Source organism: Anolis carolinensis, unplaced genomic scaffold (genome assembly GCF_035594765.1).
Source record: "Anolis carolinensis isolate JA03-04 unplaced genomic scaffold, rAnoCar3.1.pri scaffold_9, whole genome shotgun sequence".
NCBI classification, from domain to species: domain Eukaryota; kingdom Metazoa; phylum Chordata; class Lepidosauria; order Squamata; family Dactyloidae; genus Anolis; species Anolis carolinensis.
The window spans coordinates 8,688,138-8,697,025 of NW_026943820.1; the positions used below are offsets into that span (position 1 = coordinate 8,688,138).

General features: G+C 41.4%; 1 long non-coding RNA gene across 1 annotated transcript; it reads left to right on the forward strand.

Moving 5' to 3' along the window:
• The first annotated feature begins 474 nt into the window (after positions 1 to 474).
• On the forward strand, positions 475 to 2,648 carry LOC134293669 (uncharacterized). Its single transcript, XR_010000628.1, has 3 exons — positions 475 to 769; positions 1,463 to 1,597; positions 1,754 to 2,648. It is a non-coding gene; the product is annotated as an uncharacterized LOC134293669 (long non-coding RNA).
• The last annotated feature ends 6,240 nt before the right edge of the window (positions 2,649 to 8,888 follow it).

The following is an 8,888-nucleotide window of genomic DNA, read 5'->3' on the forward strand; positions in this document are numbered from 1 at the left end:
CCCAATTAAGACCAAATTGAATATTGAAACACATCGGAGGTTACCAATACCCTCCGGTTGCGCAAACCCTTCAAATGGTTGAGTTTGGCCATTTTTGGAGAGACACTTGTTCTGTGGAAAACTCGCCGCTTCCTTCCTCGAAAGGCCACTTGACACTCCTCTGGGAAGCTCACGACTGAAATTCCCATCTGGCACAAAAGTGGAATTACCCCCTGCATTTCTCCTCCCCGGCTTGTTGTTTTGTTGCTGCTGTGCTGGTTTAAGGTTAATGTTTTACTGCTTAGCTAAAGCCAGAACACCAGTTTCCTATTACAGTTCAGGCTCCCCCTCTCTCCTCCCCAATCCCTCCGTCTATGATTGATTCCAGTGGGGTTTTGACTCGCATTCATTCTCCCAATGAGGAAAAAAAAGAAGAAGTGGCTAATGCATGTAATGCCGGGGAGAGAGAAGAGAGAGTTTTGTTAATGTATAACAAAGCGATTTCATGAATAAATTTCTTTTGTCACTGCCGGGGTCATTCTGGCTAGCCATTCAATGCTTGGCTGTAAGCATCTTTCTCCCAAAGAGAACACAGGGATATACTAATAATCATGTACTTTTTTTAAAAAAAAATAATAATCATGTACTTTTGAACTAGATCACTCAAGGATTACATCTCACTTGGAGTGGGCACACGCTGTACAACGGGCTGGGAAAAACGTTGGCATGAAAATACCCCCAATTTTCCAACAGAAGATGGAGCGGGGATCCTTCACATGGAAATATGGAAGTAATTATTATTATTATTATTATTATTATTATTATTATTATTATTATTATTATTATTATTTTATGACACAGCAAACAAGATAGATATGCTGGATTTCATATCACAAAATCACAAGTCGAACACTTCCCAAGTGTCTAGGACTGTGTGATGTATTTTCGGATGATGGGCACAGATTCCAGCAGGGTGGCCTTTTGCAGTTGACAGATCATAATTTTGTCAATGTCTATTGTTTCCAAATGCCGGCTGAGATCTTTTGGCATGGCACCCCATGTGCCCATCACCACCGGGACCACCTGCACTGGTTTCTGCCAGAGTCTTTGAAGTTCAATCTTGAGGTCCTGATAGCGGCTGAGTTTTTCCTGTTGTTTTTCGTCAATGTGACTGTCACCTGGGATGGCAACATCAATGATCCAAACCTTTTTGTTCTCTACAACTGTGATGTCTGGTGTGTTGTGTTCCAGAACTTTGTCAGTCTGGATTCGGAAGTCCCACAATATCTTTGCGTGCTCATTTTCCAATACATTTGCAGGTTTGTGATCCCACCAGTTCTTTGCTGCTGGCAGGTGGTACTTGAGGCATAAGTTCCAATGAATCATTTGGGCCACATAGTTGTGCCTCTGTTTGTAGTCTGTCTGTGCGATTTTCTTACAGCAGCTGAGTATGTGAACAATGGTTTCGTCTGCTTCCTTGCAGAGTCTGCATTTTGGGTCATCAGCTGATTTTTCGATCTTGGCCTGAATTGCATTTGTTCTGATGTCTTGCTCCTGGGCTGCAAGGATCAGGCCTTCTGTCTCCTTCTTCAGTGTCCCATTTGTGAACCAGAGCCAGGTATTATTATTATTATTATTATTATTATTATTATTATTATTATTATTATTATTATTGGAAGGAGAGCAATGACCAACCTCGATAAAATAGTGAAGAGTAGAGACATCACTCTGGCAATGAAGGTCCACATACTTAAAACAGTTTTATTTCCCGTAGTAACCTATGGATGCGAGAGCTGGACCATAAGGAAGGCTGAGCGAAGGAAGGAAGATAGATGCTTTTGGACTGTGGTGTTGGAGGAAAATTCTGAGAATACCTTGGACCACAAGATGATCCAACCAGTCCATACTCCAGGAAATAATGCCCGACTGCTCACTGGAGGGAAGGATGAAGTACTTTGGCCACATAATGAAAAGACAGGAATGCTTGGAGAAGAGAATGATGCTGAGGAAAATGGAAGGAAAAAGGAAGAGGGGCCGACCAAAGGCAAGGTGGATGGATGGTATCCTTGAAGGAACTAGCTTGACCTTGAAGGAGCTGGGGATGGCGATGGCCGAGAGGGGCTGGTCCATGAGGTCACAAAGAGTCGGAAGCAACTGAACGAATAAACAACAACAGATGTGAGCAATTTCAATGCTAATTTTGACCTCCCATCCTCAGAACCCATTAATTCAGAATTACGTTTCTCTTTGAACCCAAAGAAGTTGCAACGACCAAATATGTGATCTGTCTTTCCTTCCTTCCTTCCTTCCTTCCTTCCTTCCTTCCTTCCTTCCTTCCTTCCTTCCTTCCTTCCTTCCATCCATCCATCCATCCATTTCCAAACTCTCTGTCTTCTGCTGCAAAAAGCAAAAAGACTGTGTTTGTTTTATAACCAAATGTGACTATTGTATGTGAGCAAAGTGGAGAATGGAAAGGATGCAGAGACAGGTCGCAATGATCAATTGGAGGCCCAATCAAAGCCTAACAGATAGCAGGCAGTTGTTCCCTGTTTGATATCAAAGGTGTTTTATTTCTCATCCCTTTTTGGTGTCACTGAAAGAATGCTTCCTTCGCGTGGATTAATTAAAGTGTAAACATTAAATATTGATTGATGCATTATCAGCATGGAGCAGTCGCCTCCACTCGGATTGATTTCCGGAGTGATTTATTGTCATATTTGTGGAGTCATTTCACTTGATAACAAAGACGATCCGGCGGCTCCGGCGGCTGGTGTCTTATGTTCATAGATTCCTTTCAGTGGCTTCCTCCCCCTTCACCCAAACCTCCAGCCCCACATCCACCCGTTCTGCGTCGGAACATGAAAACATCTCTATTGTGAGGAAGATGGATTTTTCTGTGCCGCAGTTAGATCTGGCGATTTGGCTGGGATGGATGGAGGAAGGAAGGACCGATCCTCAAAAATGTGTATATAAGTACATATGAAGAGCCACACCGGGTTGGAATGAAGTCCTGCATCCTTCTTGCTTCAATACCTGACCACAAAATAATTTTGTCCAACATTATTATTATTATTATTATTATTATTATTATTATTATTATTATTATTATTATTATTTTATTATGACACAGCAAACAAGATAGACATGCTGGATTTCGTATCACAAAATCACAAGTCGAACACTTCCGAAGTGTCTAGGACTGTGCGATGTATTTTCTGATGATGTGTGCAGATCCCAGCAGGGTGGCCTTTTGCAGTTGGCAGATCATGATTTTGTCAATGTCTATTGTTTCCAAATGCCAGCTGAGATCTTTTGGCACGGCACCCAATGTGCCGATCACCACCGGGACCACCTGCACTGGTTTCTGCCAGAGTCTTTGAAGTTCAATCTTGAGGTCCTGATAGCGGCTGAGTTTTTCCTGTTGTTTTTCATCAATGCGACTGTCACCTGGGATGGCAACATCAATGATCCAAACCTTTTTCTTTTCCACAACTGTGATGTCTGGTGTGTTGTGTTCCAGAACTTTGTCAGTCTGGATTCGGAAGTCCCACAGTATCTTTGCATGTTCATTTTCCAATACTTTTGCTGGTTTGTGATCCCACCAGTTCTTTGCTGCTGGAAGGTGGTACTTGAGGCATAAGTTCCAATGAATCATTTGGGCCACATAGTTATGCCTCTGTTTGTAGTCTGTCTGTGCAATTTTCTTACAGCAGCTGAGGATATGATCAATGGTTTCATCGGTTTCCTTGCACAGTCTGCATTTTGGGTCATCAGCTGATTTTTCGATCTTGGCCTGAATTGCATTTGTTCTGATGGCTTGCTCCTGGCCTGCAAGGATCAGGCCTTCTGTCTCCTTCTTCAGGGTCCCATTCGTGAGCCAGAGCCAGGTCTTCTCCTTGTCAGCTTTTCCTTCAATTTTGTCAAGGAACTTTCCATGCAATGTTTTGTTGTGCCAGCTGTCAGCTCTAGTTTGTAGTGCGGCTTTCTTGTGCTGGTTTTTTGTCTGCTGTGCTTTGAGGAGTTTCTGATTTTTGACATTATTATTATTATTATTATTATTATTATTATTATTATTATTATTAATAGAGGCTTGTCTGCTCTCTATAATTTTCTCCCATTAATAACCTGGCCACCAACCATTGTACAAGTTGAATTTTCCAGCCGTCTTCAAGGGCAGCCCCACGTAGAGTGTGTTGCAGTAATCCAATGGTAACTAAGGCATGGACCACCATGTAAACATCTTCTGATTTCCCAGCTGCAATCTGCATCTGCAGTAATCTTTGCACCTAGAAATACAAAGTCTGTCACTGTCTCCACGTCTTCCTCCTCTTTTTGCCAGTTATTATTCAGTCTAGTTGCCATAATCTTGGTTTTCTTGATGTTTAACTGCAACCTAGCTTTTGAACTTTCTTCTTTCACCTTGGTTAGGAGGCTCCTCAGCTCCTCCTTGCTTTCATCCATCAGAAGTGATGTCATCTGCATATCTAAGGTTGTTGATATTTCTTCCAGCAATTTTAACTCCAGCCTTGGATTCATCAAGCCCCGCACGTCGCATGTTGTGTTCTGCATACAAAGTTGAATAGGTAGGGTGAAATATACAGCCCTGCCATACTTCATTGTGGTCCCAATTAGAACCACTTCGTTATCGCTTAACATTCAAAATAAGAGTAGCATATGAGAACTTTGACTCTTTCAATATGGGTTGCGCTGTGTTGCATAGAAGAAGTGTTCGATGCCAGCAGCTATGGGTTTTGGTCCGCATCCTCTAAAAATGTAATAATGTTAAAACACATGGATTGCCACCCCAGAATATCTATTTATAGGGCCAAACATTTAGCCACAGCTAAGAAGTGTTGAAATCCACTTGGCAGGCTCCTTGCGACCAACTGGAAATCCATTACGGCTGACTTTCTCTCTGGATCCGGCCCAATGGCTTCTGGAGCGCATCCTGAGCTGGTTAAGAACATTTAGCATGAGTGCCAATGGCCCCACTGAGTACAGGAGGATGCCAGAAAAGGGCTAATATTTTGGCATTCTTGACAGCTGTATTTATTAGGCAATTTAGCTCCAGCAAGTTATGTTTTTCGTTATATTTGGGCGGGTGCCCAGGGATCTAATTTATAATAATAAAATATTTCCAAAGCAGTGGCCAAACTCGAGTGGATTAAACTTCTATTTCCTAACAAAAGAAAAGGAAAGAAGTGGGCATGCTATTAAAACCCTGCTTGTTTTGGAGACTGATGATATTTACAGAGCTTGGCAGCAATCCTACCGCTTGGTCCCAATTAGAGTAGACCCACTGAATCAATTATTAAATGGTGAGTCAATACTGGTGTGAATGCCATTGATTCAATGTCTTTAGCAGGGAATTTTAGTAGGATTCAGGCTGCTGGAAGTGCATTTTAAAAGTTGAATGGGATCTGTAGCATTATTATTATTATTATTATTATTATTATTATTATTATTATTATTTTATTATGACACAGCAAACAAGATAGATATGCTGCATTTCATATCACAAAATCACAAGTCGAACACTTCCCAAGTGTCTAGGACTGTGTGATGTATTATTATTATTATTATTATTATTATTATTATTATTATTATTATTATTATTATATTGTATGACACAGCAAACAAGATAGACATGCTGGATTTCCTGTGTGATGTATTATTATTATTATTATTATTATTATTTTATTATGACACAGCAAACAAGATAGATATGCTGGATTTCATATCACAAAATCACAAGTCGAACACTTCCCAAGTTACTAGGACTGTGTGATGTATTATTATTATTATTATTATTATTATTATTATTATTATTATTATTATTATTATTATTATTATTATATTGTATGACACAGCAAACAAGATAGACATGCTGGATTTCCTGTGTGATGTATTATTATTATTATTATTATTATTATTATTATTATTATTATTATTATTATTATTTTATTGTATGACACAGCAAACAAGATAGACATGCTGGATTTCGTATCACAAAAGCACAAGTCAAACACTTCCCAAGTGTCTAGGACTGTGTGATGTATTTTCGGATGATGCGTGCAGATCCCAGTAGGGTGGCCTTTTGCAGTTGGCAGATCGTAATTTTGTCAATGTCTATTGTTTCCAAAATGCCGGCTGAGATCTTTTGGCACGGCACCCAGTGTGCCGATCACCATCAGGACCACCTGCACTGGTTTCTGCCAGAATCTTTGAAGTTCAATCTTGAGGTACTGATAGCGGCTGAGTTTTTCCTGTTGTTTTTCGTCAATGCGACTGTCACCTGGGATGGCAACATCAATGATCAAAACCTTTTTCTTTTCCACAACTGGTGTGTTGTGTTCCAGAACTTTGTCAGTCTGGATACGGAAGTCCCACAGTATCTTTGCGTGCTCATTTTCCAATACTTTTGCAGGTTTGTGATCCCACCAGTTCTTTGCTGCTGGCAGGTGGTACTTGAGGCATAAGTTCCAATGAATCATTTGGGCCACATAGTTATGCCTCTGTTTGTAGTCTGTCTGTGCAATTTTCTTACAGCAGCTGAGGAGATGATCAATGATTTCGTCGGTTTCCTTGCACAGTCTGCATTTTGGGTCATCAGCTAATTTTTCGATCTTGGCCTTAATTGCATTTGTTGTTGTTATTATTATTATTATTATTTGCATAACAAGGTGCTTTCCCCTGACATTAAGTCTAGTTGTGTCCAACTCTGGGGGTTGGTGCTCATCTCCATTTCTAAGCCAAAGAGCCATCATTGTCCGTAGACACCTCCAAGGTCATGTGGCCGGCATGACTGCATGGAGTGCCGTTACCTTCCCGCCGGAGCAGTACCTATTGTTCTACTCACAATTGCATGTTTTCGAACTGCTAGGTTGGCAGAAGCTGGGGCTAACAGCGGGAGCTCACTCCACTCCCTGGATTCAAACCACCAAGCTTTTGGTCAGCAAGTTCAGCAGCTCAACGATTTAACCGGGTTGCGGGGTGAGCACCCACTATCAGCCCCAGCTCCCTGCCCTCCTAGCAGATTGAAAGCAGAGATGTGGGTAGATAAATAGGTGCTGCTTTAAAAAGTCGGGAGGTTATAAAAAGGTGCCCATAAGGCAATGGATCCAAATGACATCCATGGATGACAAAGCTCCTCGGCATGGAAGATGGAGCGACAGCACCCTACATGGCTGGAGTTGAGCACAGCCTCCAGATGCCGGAAATGGAAATGATCGGAAAAGCCTTACCTCTGTTTGTGTATTGTCGATGTCCTTGTTAACGGTATAATGCCATTGAATGTTTGCCGTATATGTGTTCTGTAATCCGCTCTGAGTCCCTTAGGGTAGAGAGAGTGGAGTATAAATAAAGTATATTATTATTATATTGAGCCCTTGTTGTTGACCTACACAACCCAAAAGATAGTTGCATCTATCAAGTAAGAAATTTAGGTTCCGCTTATGCGGGGAGGCTAATTTAACTAATTGATGACACCATAAAAATGTTCCAGCAGTGTGCAAAAGAATGAGGAAATAATCCATCAAGGACTCGGTGTCACCGTGGCTGATGAAGCCGCAGCTCCCCCTGTGGCTGAAATCGAGCATACCCTTATGAAGCCGAAAGATGGAAAATGTTAAATTGCCTCTGTGTCCTTGTCTCTGTCTCTGTCTGTATGTCGTATGGCATTGAATGTTTCTGATGGTGTCACCCAGTGTGGTTCGCACCCCCAGCACCTGCTTAGTGATGCTATTACTGCTGATATTGTTCATTATTTTGACTATGTATTCCGCATAAGGACTGTTGTATGTCAGTGACAAATATATAGTACTTAGTGTAATTATTCTAGCACCTCACTAAAGCCGGGCAGAGGTGATGGTGAAGCTATAAAGGTTCCAGAATAGGAACAATGAGGCCTATGAAACTAATGAAAACAATTGCCAACTTCCTCACTCTAAAGCCTGATTTTTTTTTCTTAACAAGGGTTAGATTTCTTCAGAGTTGCCAAAAAGGAACAGTTTGTTTGAATTTAAGTCAGTTCTCTGGGAAAACGTAAAAAAAAAATTATTTTGAGAAAGCCGGATCTAACCCTGTTGCAGAAATGACAGTATATATAAGCTATTTCTATGCCCTGCCAAGTTGGTTAAAAGAAAATAATATCGCAAATAATTAAAGTAATCAATAACCAGGCATATTCTCTTTTTTTCCATGTCAGGAGAGACTTGAGAAACTGCAAGTCGCTTCTGGAATTGGCCTTCTGCAAGGACGTTTTCCAGGGGACACCCGGATGTTTTACCATCCTGTGGGAGGCTTCTCTCATGTCCCCACATGGGAAGCTGGAGCTGACAGATGGGAGCTCATCCCGCTCCCAGGATTCGAACTGCTGACCTTTCAGTCAGCAGTCCTACCAGCACAAGGGTTTAACCCATTGCGCCCTTGGGAGCATATTCCCTTTTTGGAACTAAATGAGATCTGAAACTATTACTGTCACTGGCTTATGGCAGAGTCTTTGCAGTTCGATCTTTAAATCCTCATATGGTGTAAGCTTTTGCAGTTGCTTCTCGTAAATTCTGCTGTTACCTGGGATTGTAACATTGATGATCCATACTTTGTTTTTTCCCATGATTGTGAGGTCAGAAGTCTTGTGCTCCAAAACTCTGTCAGTCTGAATTCGGAAGTCACAGACTAGTTTGACGTGTTCATTTTCTGTAACTTTTTCAGGCTTGTGATCCCACCAGTTTTTTTTGTCACGGGCAGATGGTATTTGTGGCCAGGCTGTGGTAAATCACTAATGACCGAGAGGTCATGAGTTTGAAGACATCCCGGGTTGGATTGAGCTCCCAACCATTAAATAGCCTAGCTCATTGTTGACCTAAGCAACCCGAAATACAGTTGCATCTGTCAAGTAGGAAATTTAG